General features: G+C 40.2%; 1 protein-coding gene across 3 annotated transcripts in view; it reads right to left on the bottom strand.

Annotated features, from left to right (window-relative positions):
- Window positions 1-16,518, bottom strand: part of MGAT5 (alpha-1,6-mannosylglycoprotein 6-beta-N-acetylglucosaminyltransferase) — a 117,016-nt gene extending 100,498 nt beyond the window's left edge. Inside the window, exons 1-2 of one of the 3 annotated variants that reach the window (XM_048309672.1) lie at window positions 16,441-16,513; window positions 3,886-3,985 (exon numbers count right to left, since the gene is read on the bottom strand). The gene's annotated coding sequence lies outside the window, so the exon portion shown is untranslated. Of the gene's footprint in view, window positions 1-3,885; window positions 3,986-16,440 lie in introns of all 3 variants that reach the window. The other 2 variants (XM_048309674.1, XM_048309675.1) reach the window with 2 other exon arrangements.
- Window positions 16,519-16,933: the final 415 nt, after the last annotated feature.

Genomic DNA, 16,933 nt, shown 5'->3' with positions numbered 1-16,933 from the left:
TAATTTCACACCTGCTGAGCGATATTGTGATGGACGGCACCACAGCAGGTCATTAATTTTGTTTCCTTTTGATTAATTTCACACCATACACTGGACAGTCTTTTGAGCTACAATGTCTAAGCGCAGCGCTTAATGCCTGCAAAGGGCTAAATCAAGTTTTGACTGCTTGCCAAAAGGCAAAGAACCCAGATGTGGTACAAGTGAAAGGGAGCTTCACCAGACTGGGCACTGAACTCTGACCTGGCTACAGGTATGGCAGGACACTCTCACCCAGCTGTATATTTTAAGTGTGTTGTTCTCGAGCATAACTATAAAGCAAAAATTCCGGATATACCTTACTTACAGTTGAGGAGGTAAAGTTAGCTTTATTTGCCAGAGAAACCCTCCCACCATTTACTTCCTGATGATATACCTAACAAGGTATAAAGATTTACTAAAACTACTATATTTCCTGATTTCAAATTAAAAAAAAAAGAAAAAAAAAAAAAATCAAGATTACACAGGAGAAAAGAAGAGGAAGGAAAAGCTAACATTGAAAGATGACAACAGTAGCCACTGTTGCCACCAGAGCAGAAAAGGAAGCTGTGGGTTGTTTTGTCACTCTGTAGTCAGTGAAGACATCTGGGGCCCTTGGAGGCCTCTGGACCCACAGGAGAGGGTCCAGGCACAGCAGACAGCTGAGCTGAGCCAACAGCTCATGCTGAGGAACAGCCTAATCTCACCCCACTTATCCTACTGCTCCAAGGCACGCAGTCTCACACCCCCCTTTGTGCTGCACATGCCAGATCAACAGATCCCTTGATGAGCTGATTCACATCATGAAAACAAAAGAAGCCTTTTTCTTACATTAGCTTTCTGCTTGTTTCACAAACCAAGCTGTCTAACAGATGGGTCAGGTGCGTATCAGAGCTGGTGAAAATGAAAAGGAGAAATTGTATCTTTTGGTAGCAAAGAGATGTTTAGCTTAGCCCTTCTCCCCCTTTTAGGGAGTGATTCAAAGCAGCAGCCCCAAAAGCCTCATCCTCTCTATTGACTATGGAATTAGAGCTTCCTAAACTCAAATTAAGATGTGCTTTCATCCCTTCTTTTCCCTTTCTCCATGCACCCCAATATTCTACAGCACAACCAATATCAGGGAACCATTACTGCTTGTAACTCATTCAAAGCTTTCTCTTTTTTGTTCTTAATTCAAAATAGTGCTTTACAACATAGTACGAGCAAATTTTTAGTCTCTTTCTGATCATGAAGAATAATTTAGAAAACAGAAAAGTGCTCATGCACTCATGCAGCCATGTAAGAGAAACTATTGCAGTGAAGTCAAAATAGAGGAGAGAGTGACAGGGAAAATGGTTTTGTAATTTGACAAACGGAAATGAAATGGGACGTGATTCAGTATGCATGGCTTAAATCTCAGTGTGACAGGCACAAGTGAGGAAGACAAGAGCTATTCTGAATCCATCTGTGCCAGCAGACTTCTACTTCTCCAACCAGAAGTCATTGCCCCTGCACATCTGCCCATGAAATTAACCTCCGTGTCCCCTAGACATTACTGCAAAGTAAGTAGGGCTATAATTAATTTGCTATTTCAGCTACAAATCTGGTCTTGCTATTTTGATTAGCATAGTTCAAGATGCATAGACTGGCCCTTCCATCAAGATTGCAGGAATCTCTCCTACAATCATCCTGTTGTCTTCTGGTTTAGCACACTGACATAATGACTTACTATCAAGTACTTGATCAAAGGCTCCGCACAAAGCTTGAATAAATGCTGATTTGATGTGCTATAATGGTTACCTGTTTATTTGCCAACATGTAATTTTCAGCCTGAACTGAAAAATTTTACTGTCAACTCCTATAAAGAATCTAAACATGGGAAGAACAAGAGGCTGGATTAATAGGACTTTAACGCTGTCTGCGTTACTAATTGTTGTCTTCCCTGATGGGGGAGACGTTCAGATTTTTGCCAGGAGAGAAAAGGAGGCGAATGGGACTTCATGGCTTCTCAGTCTCCAGATAGGTGTTTATTAATTCTTATCTAAGGAGTACAAGCCACTGGCATGGCCTAGACATAGCACAGAGCAGGGAATGCAGCAAGAAGACAACTTATCAAGATCTCACAGCCTTTTTAAAGGTAAATTACCCAGTGAAACTTAAAACGCAAGATATTTTCACTTTTTTACCAATGTCCAACAAGTTCCTAAATCCTGTAGACAGGAACTGTGGAATTCTTTATCCAATCATCCCAAACCACTATTGCTGCAAAATATGGAGTTAGTGAAGAAGGAGGAAGAAGCTTTTAACTACAACTTCTCCTCCATTTTGAGGTTTTCTACTTTTATCTATTTACTATGCAAATAGACCTAAAAACTCTAAATTTTTCACCCTGTGATAATCTCACATAGTATTCTATCACCTAATTCACACCATTGTAGATTCAAATTCTTCCCAGAGGCTAGGCAAATTTTCCCATGGACAAAGGCCAAAACCAGTACGGTCCAGGGGGGTAAAACCCCTTCAAAACAGGCAGAGAAATATTCTCTGCATTCTGGGTTCCCACAGGACTTAGCTACTGAATGGGAATTCAAAGCAAATTATCATCAGAAGCTGCAAGCTGGATTTTGTGGATGCATCTCCCATTGTTGGTAACCAATTATGACAGTTCTGACAGTCAGGAGTACCAAAGGAAGAGCTACAGCTTCAACATGATTTGCAGCAGTTGTTCTTGCTCATCACCATCACATGGTTCCCATTATGAATGGGAAAGTGAACATTTTGGTCCTTTCCCCAGTTACCCAAAACACAGTATAAAAATTTTTTTTTGAGAGAACTAGGTTTTTAAAGTTTACATTTTTGGATGTCTAGAGAACACCTAGGTGTACTTCCCTTTGTATGTCTCAGTTCTAAGGGGCTGCTGAAGAAGCCATTCACTTTCTATCCAAGATTTCTTTTTAGCTGAAAAAAACCCAAACAATAAAACCTTCCCCACCCCATTCCAAAAAAACCCCCACAACCCAAAACAAAACAACACCCCAAAAACCCCAAACTGAACACCAACCAAAATCCCTAACTAAGCCACACAGGCCACACTTCTCAAACAACCAACTTCTTATTCTCCCCTGAAAATGGTGGTACTTTCAAAAAAGAGAAACTTAATCTGTTTGTATATCATTTGAAATTAGGAAACAAGAGAAGCCAAACTCTCAAGCCAGGTCTTAAATTAGTTTTTTTCCATCTCACGCAACTAGTAAATAATTAAGGTGAAATTTCCCATAAGTGCATAGATTAATGCTTACCAAATCTCTTTAATTATTACAGCAATTTGTGAACTTAAAACCTAAGTGCAATAAAGAATGAATTTGAAACTGCTATATGTTTGCATATATTCATTATGCACATCACCATATGTCAGGCAGAATCTCTGAAGGTGAATCTCAAACAAGTGATTACCACTGAAACAACATGATGGAGAATAAAGTAGACAAGTGATATTTTTAGCTTTATTCTATCTTTGTCCCTAGAGGAAAGCATTCCCTCTAGTGTGGGAAGGGAAGGGGAGGAAAAAAGAAAAGCCTAGAAAATTAAAACATGTTTTTCCCCAATACTAATGACCCACTTTAAACAGTCTTATGTAACTCAAAAATGAGATTATATTTGCATTGTCATGGATTTAATCTTATATTTTTCAGTCTGAAGCATATCAGAAGGTTATTTACCTCACCTGCCTACCACAGTTTTCTGAACTTCCTCAGTTTAAGAAATCCAGTCCCTCTCCAACTTTTCAAATCAATTAAATAAAAAAAGGAGCAAGCCTGGTGAGGTAATTTTGCACTTGTCTGAACTGTGCAAGGTCTATACAATCTGAAGCTATGTAATTATGTTAAATACCTTCTACCTTCTTCTTAAATTTTCAGCAGTCCTGGAATTCCCCAACGTGTGCTCTTCGATGTGTTCTCAAGCATGCACATTGAGCTTTCCCCCTGCAGTGCTGGGAACACAAGCCAGTTCTTAGAACACATGGTTTAAACTGAAGTACTGTCATTAAATGAAATGGTCTTCCAAAAACAAGCAGAAACTGGTCCACTTTGGTAACTGTTCTCTAAAATGTCACATAAAACTTAGCATTCACAAATCTCTTTGCCACTCATAGTTGGATGGATGGAAGAGAAAAAAAATGTTCCTTCTAGCAGAAAATCTTGCTGTGTAGCAAATAAAAGTTCCTTCACACATTAGATGGACATTAATACAAATTGAAAACACCACATAGGTACAAGAAAATGTCCATATATTTGTCAAACATTATCTGAATAACAGGGATAAGATCTACAAGGCAGTTAAGTCAAACTTCCAAGGTCCACTCAAAAACATTAGGTTCCTATTTGTTAGTTCTCCTGTGTTTCAACAATACAAACACATTATAAACAATAGAAATGTATACAATATAAATGTAAACATCAAGGCTTCCTTCCTTCTTCCTCAAACATTAAAAAAAAATCTCTAAAAAATACCTCCTAAATAGCCTCCTAAATCCAAATGGTTTCCAGAATCAGAGAGGAAATTCAGTAGGCAATATTGTCCATCTCTAGAATGGTGACAGTGAAAGCTCTGCATTTTGATCTAACAAGTTTCTTGCTAGAGCCACATTCATATTAGTTAGGTAAATGTACAAGACATAAAATAAACCCAGACAGGAATACTCATCTATAAATGTGTACCCAAAACCTCTACTTTCAGACAATCCATTTGAAAATTATTACAATCCAGCAGTTAATGTAAATGCACAAAGCTGCCAAAAAGATCACTTACAACTCTGAGAAGAATGTAAATGATCTTGAAACAGTACTGTAGTACCAGCAGAGAGGAAAACAGAGACCACTTTACTGACACTACCACAGATGAATGGATTTCTTTACTGTTTAGTCAAATCTAATGATGAGAAAAAGATAGGCAGAGACAGAGGAATAGATTTTCCAATATTATGAAAATACTCATTCCTCTCAACTCACAGGGTAAATGTGCTGGCAAACACATCCTAAAAGTTGATACAAAAAGCCTTTCTCTTTTAAATGCTCTATCACTGGGCTACATTGACTTATCTTTGTAACAGCCAGTAACCTGCAAATAACTATTTAAGGTGTTATCTTAGCACATTGCAACATCCTGAGCAGGCCATTTGGTCTGTAAGCTACAACCATGAGGATCCAACACAGACTATCCTACCATGGTATCCTGTCTGAGCCTTACAGCTGTGTTCCACTGCCTGAAGTAGGTAAATGTGTACTTGAGCCACGAGCATGCATAGGACATCAGTGGCTCTGATTGCAGGGGGGACACACCAAAACCCAAGAGCTGTCACTTCAGCAGTGGCTGGAAGTGCCCACGGCCAGGTTGGATGGGGGTCTGAGCAACCTGGTCTAGTGGAAGGTATCCCTACAAGGGGGTTGGAACGGGAAGAGTCTTAAGATCCTTTCCAACAGAAACCATTCTGTGATTTTACAATTAATTCTATTATTAGGTCTGGCCTTAGAAAGGAGAACAGTTCAAGCTACTAGCCTGACAAAAGAAAAAATAAATTTTTTCAATAACATTTTCCTCTGTATTTCAGAGGAATATGATATTTCTTTCTGCAGCTTTTATCACTTAATAGTTTCCAACTTAGGCTGTTATTTTAACAGCCTAAGAAAAGTCGTATCCTACAGTTTGAACTCATCATATGACTTCAGGTTCAGCTCTAAAAGAAGCAGCTTAATTACAAAATGACAATAGTTAGCATGGATTTACCGGACATTTCAGAAGATAAAATTTTAAAAGTTGTCTAAATTAAAATTTATTTGCTACCTTGCTCTTCTCAGCTTTCCTACATTCTAACAGACCACTGAGACAATGTAAAGTATCAAACTTGTATTTTCTCCATAATATTTTCATTTGCTTATCCTGACAAGCTTTTTTTGGGAGGTATAATGATAGCCTTAGATGAGATTCCCACACAAACATTTAGAATAATAAAGCCAAATATGTTATTGCAATAATATATTGACTATATTAGCAAAAACATGGAAGATAATTCTGGTGCAAATAATCCCAAGGGGAAAAAAAATCTGCAGACCAGGACAAATTACTGGACACTCATGGATTTCCCAGTTTTTCAATGTGCTACTTTCATTTTCTGTGGATTCAAAGCTTGCACAACTTGGGCAGTGAGTCAGACCTTCAGTAAAACACGCTCAATCATTACAGACATCCTGAGGTCACTTGAAAAAGCCTCATAAGAAAAAACAAACCAAGAAAGAGGATCTGTGTGGAAGAGGTATTGTTGTGACCAAGAAAAAGATGCAAGATCAACTGGTGTTCTGAAGGCATGCGGTAAGAAATCAATGCTTGAAATCATCTGTTTTCATAAATAGGTAATGAGCAACCCAACAGAAAGATACAAGATGAACTAGAACCTATTTTTAGCTGATTATAACAAAGATTCAGCACAACTGCACAGATACCATTCAGAGACTTCATCAACTCTGACTTAACTGTACAGAAAAAAAAAAAATCCATCCAGGCTTGCTGGGTGGGTGGAGCAGGATGAAGAGTTCTCTTTTAGCCCAAGAAGTCAAGGAGTTCAGTAAATAAGGGCATTTCCTAACTGGTTTAATGAAAAATCAGGTTACAGGAACTGAAAAAGAATTTCAGAAGAATACTTTGTGGGATGGGAAGGAATGCATGAAGTAAAGCTTATGTTTAATGTGTGTTAAAAATTTCAAGTCATATGGTGAAATCTCATCCCTGAAGATTAACTGTTTGGAGCAAAATGACAAAAGTCATTCAGAAGTCTGGATTAAGATGGAAACCATGCTTTTTTTTGCAAGCACAGCAGAGGATACAGAAAGCTCTCCTCAAATATAACTGAAATCTGGCTTGAACAACCTCTGAAAAAACCCACACCACCAAACTCAAATTATGCATACTTAGAATTGAGAGATTCTCATGACATTCTAAACAAATTTTAATAAATGAAGACCTGAACACCTTCATAAACTGGACAATGGTTAGCAGTGCACTGAGGCACACACACAACACAAGTCAGAATGTATCAGCAAAACCAAAAGAAGTATGAGAGTAACATTTGAAAGATTTCTTTCTCTGTTTATGAAATGCAAGGATGACAGAGCTGGTCAGTACAAAATAAAAAATTAAAAAAGGTTATAATTCTGCATTTATGTGGCCTGGACGAACATCTTTATCCTGAGCAATGTGTTTTATCCCCATAGTACAGGTAAGGTAGACACTGTAAGGTTCCTACAGTAATTTCAGCCAAACTACAATGCTGCATTAGCTGCCTTTTTAATTAAATATCAATTTTTAGTTAAAGAATAAGGTGGGTGGCATAGTTAAAAATATTCTGTAGCTTGTCAAAGGGCAAGAGTATGTCTTCATTAAAAAACTCTTTTCATAATACACATCCAGAATCAATACTGTGCAATCTGAGTTGTTTATCAGGAATTTATACAGTGAAGAGGCTTTTTTTTTGTTTTCAAATTTGGATAAAAAACCATAAAAATGTATATTGATAGTAGGCAATGGAGTTCAAGTTTGCCATATCCACCAGGAAAAATATTCAAGGGTAGAACAGACTTGAGGTACAAACAACAGTCCAAATAGAGCCCAAGACAATTCTAACAAACCAGAGTACTAATGGTGGGTGGGGAAAAAAATCCATTCTTTAAGTGCACGGGATGAAGAAAACTTACACTTCAAATGTAGGGCAAAAAAGAACCCTTGCTAGTTAACATATTTTTAAACCCCAAATAATGAGAAAACAGATGCTTCAGATCTCCATCTAACCCCCTTCTTAAGTCTAAAATATGAAAAATTGATGTAGAACAGCTTTCCACATGTAGTTAACAGCTTTCCACATGTTAAAGTACAATACTATTTTTCAAGTATAGCTTTTTAAAAATGAAACTTTTTTCCATTTATAAGGGTCACAGTTTTCTTTGCTCTGGAAGTGGCCACATACATGCCAATATCTCAGTATGTAAGAAAGTGTTCCGGGACATGTTTTAAGTAACTCAATAGTGGCATTCTGTGACATTACACAGTGCAAAAGCTATGCAACCGGTGCATATGGAAACTACGACGCCAGGAAATGAATCAAGGTACAAGGACTTTAATAGAAGCTGAACAGAAGCTAAATCTGTTACAAGCTTTTGCTCTGTATCAGCCAGCACAGCCCTCAAAGCAAAGTTTAAGTGCACACTCGGGCCTCATTGTGCTGGTTTCAGTATACAGAGCCAGAGGTTTAAATAGCATCAACTCAAAAAGAGCTTAAGTAAACTGCAATACGCCTTTTACACCGGCACAGAACTTCACCCACTGCGGTTAAACTCTCCTCACATCACTGTAAAGATCCAGTCCTTTCACCACAGACCCGTGGCAACACTGAATCCCTGCTGGCAACAAATCAACAGTGCTGCAACTATTGCTCTCTTAACTGGATATTCAGGAGCCAGCTTGGATCATCTACTGAACGGGAATTCCAAACTCCCAGTGGGAAAGTACTGTTTCCACAGAATTTCATCTCAGACACAAGTACTCTGACATTTGTACTGGACACCAAGCCCTCACGCATCTTCCAGCCTGAAGCTCCTCCTTGCTCCCTCAAACATTCTCTAACTTACCTTGGGGAGAATTTTGCTATTATAGGTCAGGTGAAAGTTACTGTAACCTTTCCCTCAAAGGAATCATGAATTGTTCCATTAAGTTATCAATCCAGAACCCAAGGAGAGTCATTTCTGACACTCAAAGACTTCACAAGGATTAACAACTGGGGCCAAAACCTGGTATCAGTAAACTGCCTGAGAGGCCTCAAACCATCAGGATGTACATTCAGTCATAGGTCAAATCACTTCGTGAAACCAAACACTCCTACAACTTCGTTTCATTTCTCACATCATTAATACAGTCAGAAGTTCTTATTTTGCTGATTATCCAATTTCTTGAACTTATGAATGCCAAGCTACTGAAAAAACTCAGGAAAAGTACTCCCATAAGAACTATGGCTTATCTGTAAGAAGCACAGTTTATCTTTCTGTTTCAAGAGAAGTTAAGCTATCGAAAGAAAGATTTTTTTACTATTATTTTTGATTTATAAAAAAGCTCTATTGGTATTTAAGAAAATGTCTATTAGAAATAATAAGCCGATATTTTATTTTGAACTATAACCAATACCACATTTAAAGTATAACCATAAAATACAGAAACCTGATTATAGGCTCTTAAAATCAGACTAAGTCTACAAAACTGGTTGATTTTATCTATGGTAAAATAGCTGTTAGCTTTAGCAGAAAAACCACTGGAAGCTTTCTCCTCCTGTGTGCTTTTTTGCAGTCTAGTAAAAGTAGCTGCATAACACGAACAGATGTGAAGTGAAAACAGAATGATACTGCCTTTCACCATGTTCTTGGAGGATCAATAATCCTGATAGACAAACTGCATTTAATGAAAAGAAATTCAGGGAAGTAAACTGCTCATTTTTACAAGAACTTAGAAAACTAAATCAATATGCTAAGGGACTAATTGGAACAAGGTAGCTTTAATAATGTGGTCAAATATCCTGTAAAACCTAGGCTGAAGTCTGTGCAGTAGAGATTGAGAAATCTTTTTTTTACTGCTCTACAGCGTGTTCCACACCCTTTTCCTATACTGTCAGATCAGGAAACACAATTACTGATTTTGTTGACAAAATCTTGCCAAACTACAAGGGTGACAATTCTTAATGAAATCTAAGAAGAAATTAATAATAAATATTCTTATTTGGCTACATGTCTACTCAAATTTAATGCTCAAGATCTTAATTTAGTTTTACTTACAGACAGCTTGAGTGCTTCAAAAGCCTTTCTCAAACAACTCACACACTGCTTGCAAGCAATGCCTGTAAGACTTCCACAACCCCTGCTTCAAACTGGTGCCTTATTTGGACTGCTTGCCCACTTTTTTTTTTTTTTTAGCATCTTTTTGCAAGCCAAGGAATAGCCATTCATTTTGCAGCCCCTCCTTATGCCAAAATCATCCCTAAATGTACTATAGGTCTACCATTAGCCAAAAGCATTTTTGTCAGCATGGTAAGAGTGTTTCAAAAGCTGAGATACTGGAGGGTTTTGGAGGTGTGCCTTGATTATTTTGTGTGTGTGTGCCCCTGTGAAATAAGTAGGGAAGTTTGTATCCACATACAGTGTATTGGAACCTCCAGAGAACAGTGCTGCAAGCTCCTTTACCTTTACAGCGGGAGTTTGCCAAATAGGTGTGAAAATTCCTATGTCAAGAATATTTAATGTATTTCCTAGGTATGAAATAGAAATACATCTGTCTGCTTAGTTTCTCTCTTTTTTTTTTTTTTTTTTTTTTTCTTTCTTTTTTTTTTTTTTTTTAGGGAGAAAGCTCCTCTGCCAGGAGGCTCAGAAATTCCCTGATCAAGTTAAAAACCCTAAAACCCAAACAAACACAGAGGAAAATAACACACTCTACTCCTTCTAGGGAAAGGGGGCCCATTTTTAGGTACAACTCATACTAAACACAAGACAGTAAGAAAACTCAACCCGATAATCTGAAGATGATGAATACGTTGTTGCTGCTGTCTGAGGAATGCTTCTAGAGATATTCTATGTTTCCTGTATTTATTGCTATTTTAATTATTAAAACAAGCTTTAATTACTTCAAGACAGAAATGGGCAATTCAAATACAGGGAGAAACTAAGAAAAAGGTAATGAATTGGAATGCCTGATAAAGAGGTGTAGAGGTGCAGCATGAAACTTTCTTGAGCAACTTGGAGCTGGTATTTTCACTCTTCTAAATCTACAATATGGAAAATTAAGTGATTGCACAAACTGTATTTGAACAGAGCCTATCAAGAAAGACTCACAGAAATTACTTATAGCTTGTTAGGAGGTAGATTATCTGTTCAAGGATTTTTATTATGAATACTATACCAATTTTCAAATTCACTGAATGAAGTAGTTATGTATATTTTTTACTCATGTATATTATGCAGACAAGGTTTATGTGTCTAAGAAATGTTTCAGATAGACCATCTTTAATCAAAACACATTTTATGCTTCATTTTACAAAAAAGAAGGTCAAAATAGAAGAGAAAATACAAGTTTAGTTATGTGGGTCCATAAATACTCGAAATTGTCTTCCAGGTATATTACATGCATTCTGCAGAGTTCAAAAAGTGCATTGAAGCTCCATTGAACAGTAATAGCTCTCTGCAGAAAAGCAACAAACAAAGAGAAAGGGTGAGAACTGGAAAAAAAAAAAAAGAGAGGTGAGAGATAAGACACAGCATTCAAACTCAAGAGAACTTCTGCCCAAGGGAATTTATGCAGATACAGAAGATTCTAATTGCTAAAGAGGTAAAAATGTGTTAATCCACTCTGGTCACACATTTTGCAGACAAGAGGGCTATGACACAATGTAGTAAAATCCATGTGTTCAGTATCTTCCAATGGTCAAAAAACACCCAGTTCACAAAATATAATCTTGGGCAGGAATGGTAATTCACTGTAGCTTGTACCTTTCATGAAAACTTAGAATTATAAAATCTCTTATGTTGGCAAAGGTACTTGAGATCATAGAGTCCAAGAGTTTACATGGCTTTTAAATACCTCCAGGGATGCTGACTCAACCCTGGGCAGCCTGTTCCAAAGCCTGACAACCCTTCTGGTGAAGGGATTTTCCCTAGCATGAGATCTACTACTTGATTAGCAGCCATCTGAGAATGCTTTGCTAGGACCTCAATTCAGGTTAAATAAAAAGTCACGGTGCACATAGGAAGGGAGGAACACAGCCTTAACAGGCAATGGGAAACCAGCAGCAATAGACTCCATTGCTTAATCTAACAAGAGTGAAAAAGAAAGGTTTTAGTTGTAAAACTATTCTAGGGGAACATAACCACAAGGAATAAATTTTATGTCAAAAATTATATATAAAGAAATGTAACAAACTACATGACCCGTGAGCAACAACCAATAAAAGTAAAATCAGGTTCAGCATGCTACTTGTAATCTAGGGAAATGCCTTTGTCTAAAGGACAAGGTCAAAAGAGGTCGTTGGTTGCTTTCAAAGATTACAGGATTTTATCAGGATGTAAATATCAGTAAGACAAATGTCAGCAGGTTAGACTAATAATCAAGGTTAAACAGTTTGGAATGCCTGTGGGATATATGAAAAAATACAGTTAGCTAAGAGGAATAAGAGGTCCTTGTGAGACTCAAAGGGCCACGATCACAGGATTCTTAACTCATACAAACCATAAATAATAAATCAAATGAATCACAGCATTGACTTAAGCTTTCCTTGTGAAAAGGACTTCGCTATTTAGAGTACTGTAAGAGGGAATCCCCGTCCCCCAAACTATTTCCTCTTTGTACTTTCACTGCAGTGTCTCCCTAGTACACAAGCTGCCACACCTGTATGGAAATGCCATCTCTTTAGCAGAAGTTTCTCAAAGGACCTGCATCCTCGCCTGAGTGCATGCACAGACCTTGGGCTTGAATGATTGACCTGATTAAAGCAGACAAGACTTCTCCTTGTGGGAAGGTAAAGAACAAAACCCCACAAATTCATCTCAAGACAGCTGAACTATTCCAGTTTGAGTAAAAGAATAAGGCTATCCACTCTGACAAAAGTCTGCATTGCCACAGAAAGCCACTGCCTCACAGCTGGGAGGCCGTGTTAGCACCTGCGTTGTCAATTCTTCATCATTGTGGTGGCTCCTCCTCAGATGACATCCAATTTAGAGAGCCTATATCATTAACCAAAACCCTCCACTAAGTCTGTCTACTAACTAGTCTAAGTTTGTACAAAACTCTACTCACCCCTTCCTTGTAGGCATAAATTACAGTAACTTATCAACTCACCAGAACAAGCAAGAAATAGTAAAAAAAATACGGTCAAAAGCAATGGAAATCAAGCCACTACCAAAACATGATCTGAATGAGATTTATTCCTCAGAGAAATTATACTTCATTACATTATAGGCCTGGGCTCTTCAGGAAATGAAAGTTAAATAGATAAGGAAGCCTTCAAAACTTCAATAGTCTATGCCAATAATAGGAGGCTTATAGAGGAAAACAAGAGAGTTTTGAGTGTGCAGGCCTACAGAGGGTTGCAAACACAAAATTCCACTTTTTCTTCTGAAGAAGAACAAAAGATTTGTTAGGTTTTGGTGTTCTGGTTTTGGTTGTTTGTTTTTTTTTTTTAAGTTCACGCGTGTATGTGGTACATGAAATACAGAGATGCACAAATATTAATTTGGCAAAAGTAGAGAGGAATAAAGAATGACCTTATTCCACTCCAAACAGTTTAGAATTATTTTGAAATTGAAGATGCAGTAATAGCAAAGCTGCTTGATTCCTGAAAGAGTTTCCACTCATCAGATTCCCAGCTGATTAGCACTGTGCAGTGTGTTCATTTCCTTAGCAGATGCTTCCGATGTTTTTCACCAAGAATTGCTGCTGGAGTACCCTGGTTCCAAAACAGGCTCAGCAGAAGAGTTCTGCAGACACTTTGGGAACTATGTGATGTAAGTGAAAATACTATCAGAACCTGGCACTTTGATATTCATCAGTGTATTTCTTTCCACATCTACTTAAGAGACCGAGCAAACATGAAGTCGATCTCTTGGCAAATTAACAATAATGTTTGCCACTGGATCTCCCTTGGGACTGCTCTTCCTAACAAAAAACCTGAACTAATTCTCCCATTCTCTCATAAAACACTAAGTCTCCTTTATATCTCAATCTTCTCAAAACATGAACACTGCATTCACATAAGCCTTCAAAACACCTACCACATAGCTAATAATCAAGTTACAATACCTGCTAGGGGCAGTTAATGTCAATGACTCCTGAAGTTCTATTAAAATTCTGGAGCCAAGATGAGGAATGAAACTGCATGCTAAGCTATTTTATCCAACAGATGCAAAAGCAGAGTGAACTTGTTAGATGATGGCAGCATACAACGCCAAAAACATAACCCAGCAAAGGAAATTAAAAAAAAAAAAAACCTTCAAACTTGAAGGGAAAGGAGTGCTGCTAATAAAATTCCACATATTATCTGAAGCACAGAAATTAACAATACAAAGCTTGCTTTTTTTTTTTTTTTTTTTTTTTTTTGTTATACAAGGGAACAGAAGGGAATCTGGTTGGAGGGAGATGACTTAAAACTGGAGAGCAATTGTCTTTATTCTAAGTCATTTTAAGAATTCAGAACACCTCATTATTTTGCCAGATTCTATTTCATGAAGCAGATTAAGGATTTTACATGATTTGCACCCAGTGTTGCTGGCTGCTTCCCAAGTTTTAGGCAGTCTAGTTTGGGGAGCTTAGACAACCTGATCTTCTTATATTCAGCATTCAGTCACTTTGTCTTTCAGCATCTTTTCAACCCAGGCGGTATAAGCTGCCTTCCTCCGGGACAGCAAGATGGATTTATCATGCAGAAAAGATGAAGCATATGTTCTTATTTAATCCTTATTCTGTTCGTACAAAATAAATCCATATTCTACATAAGTGCAACAGAAAACAGCCTGCATATGTTAAATCATGAAGAATAGACATTTCTTTCAGTAAACATACTGTTCCACAGGCCATTTTAAGAGTAAACTACTCCCTACATTCATCTCAGACAGGTATAGAACAGAAAGCAGAAGTGAACATACCTTGTATGCAATAAAACAACCAGAAAAAAAAGGTTTTTCCCCTACTCTTAGGCTTGGTACAACCAGCAGCAATTATGTGAACCGTGGGTGCTGCAGTAAGCAGAGTTTCTCATGAAGCACAGTCAGAGTCATTAGACAGAGATCAAGAAGGAAAAAGGTAAATCACCCATTCAGACTAAATTGAACTTCGTGTCCCCAGGCAAAATGGTTTCAATAATACAGAAACCAAGAACTAACCGGTTCCTCTGTTTTTGAAAGCTTTTTATGAAATGGCAAAACTATTCTGAAAGAACTGAGATCATCACCTCATGGATTTGGGAGCAAAGACATACCCCCAGCCTGGAAACAACTCGCTGTCCTCCTGAGGACAAAGATTAGCAGATGAGTACCAGCGACTCCCTCTACCCTGCTTGCATTTTCTACACACAAAGCTTGAGATAAAGCACTTGCACAGCACTAAGTCAAAATTCATTCCTGTATTTAGGATTATGAGTCATGCTGTTGAAAAAGCCATCATACTATTTCATCGGGACAAGGCGACAGAGCTTTTTAGACAAATAAGACTGTATAATAACATGAATCTCAAGAGTGAGCCTTCATTTAAAGAGTGTTCTATTCTTGCTGCAGTTATCCAGAGAGATTGATATAACAAGATCTAGTGCAAGAATTGAGAATTCATTTTCTCAGGTTTGCTGACCCCAATGCCAGAAAGAAAAATATGTTCTCAAAAGATGAGACCGATATTGTACCATATCTGGTAAAGATGGAACCTACAGACTCTTGACACTGGGGAAAGCCTCTACCAAGGTTTACTTCCTCAAAACTGAGTGACATATATTTTCCCCCTAAATATGCTGAAAAGTAACTTTGCCTTAAACAGTTGCTGAAACTCAAAGGAAACAATATAATACTTGTTCAATATAGGTCCGCACACCTATGCAATCACATCAGGTCACTCACTGCTTTTGACAGAGAGAAATCCCTGCGATCAAACCACAAGGTGATGTTGATGTGTAACACCGAAGCTGGCAAATAAAAAGCACTGTTTTTTCCAATCCAAACCTCAGTGCATCTCCGGGAAAAAAAAAAAAAGAAAGAAAAAAGAAAAAAAAAAAAAAAAGTAGTAGAAGATACGGCAGCCCAAGGCATATTTGGCACCGAGATGACAGCTTTCAGGAACCTTTTTCTCAAATTCACTTCCTAGAGGTTTACAAAGCATTGGAGAGGGAACAAAACCAGCAAACCGGGTGGAACAGATAGCTTGTAAATGGCATCATAAGGGGGAGATTTCAACAGACTCTCGCCCGAGATTCATCCTCCCACCCGCGGCACCGCCACCCGCGCTCGGCGAAACCTCCCCGCGCCGCTCCGTGCGCCCGGGGCCGCCCCCTCCCCCGCAGCCACCGCCCGGCCCGGCCGGCCCGGGGGGGCCCCGCCGCTCCCCCCGCCGCGGAAGGTCGTTCCGCAAGGTGACGGGGGCGGCCGGGCCGCGGCCAGGACGGGCCCCGCCGCTCCGGGGCGGCCGCTCGGTGCTCCCTCCATCCCCGCATCCCTCCCGCTCCGCGCCCACCGCCGCGCCCGGGCAGGCGGGGGCGATGCCTCCCGGGCCGGAGGAGGGTGTTGGCAGGCGGCACCCCCCCCCCCCCCCCCGCTCGGCTGCAGCGACCCCCGCAGCAGGGCTGGGTGCGGCGGCGGCTCCCGCCGGCCCCGCAGCCCGGTGCCGCCTCACCTGTCCGGGCAGCGCGCAGGTCCCCGCGCCGGGCGGAGCGCGGCGCAGCGCCCATGGCCGAGCGCGGGCGGAGGCGCGGCCGCGCCGCCGGGGGGACGGGCCAGGCGGGGGCGGGCGGCGCCGGGGAGCGTCTGCAAAGTGCCGGCCGCGCACGGGGGCGCAGCGCAGCGCGGCGCGGCGCGGCGCGGCGGGGCGGCCGGAGGGAGGAGGGAGGGGCGGGGGAGCGCGCGCGGCCGGAAGCGCCTGTGACAGGGCGAGGCAGAACGAGGGAGCGTCTGCAAAGTGCGTGCCCGGGCGCGGAGCGCGCAGGGGCGGGCGTGAGGGGGAACCGCCCGGGTGTGGGCGCAGGCCACGGGTACCAGGCGCTGGGCAGTAGGCGCTGGGCACGGTCACAGCCGCCGCCCGCCGTGGTGAGTGTGCGGAGGCGGCTCCCGGCCTCCGCGTCCCCGGGCTTGTCCCCCTCCTGTGAGGGTTTCTCTCGGCAAACCCGTCA

Source organism: Corvus hawaiiensis, chromosome 7 (assembly GCF_020740725.1).
Source record: "Corvus hawaiiensis isolate bCorHaw1 chromosome 7, bCorHaw1.pri.cur, whole genome shotgun sequence".
NCBI classification, from domain to species: Eukaryota; Metazoa; Chordata; class Aves; order Passeriformes; family Corvidae; genus Corvus; species Corvus hawaiiensis.
The sequence above is the reverse complement of the archived record's forward strand: the minus strand, read 5'-3'. Positions and strand labels throughout refer to the sequence as shown.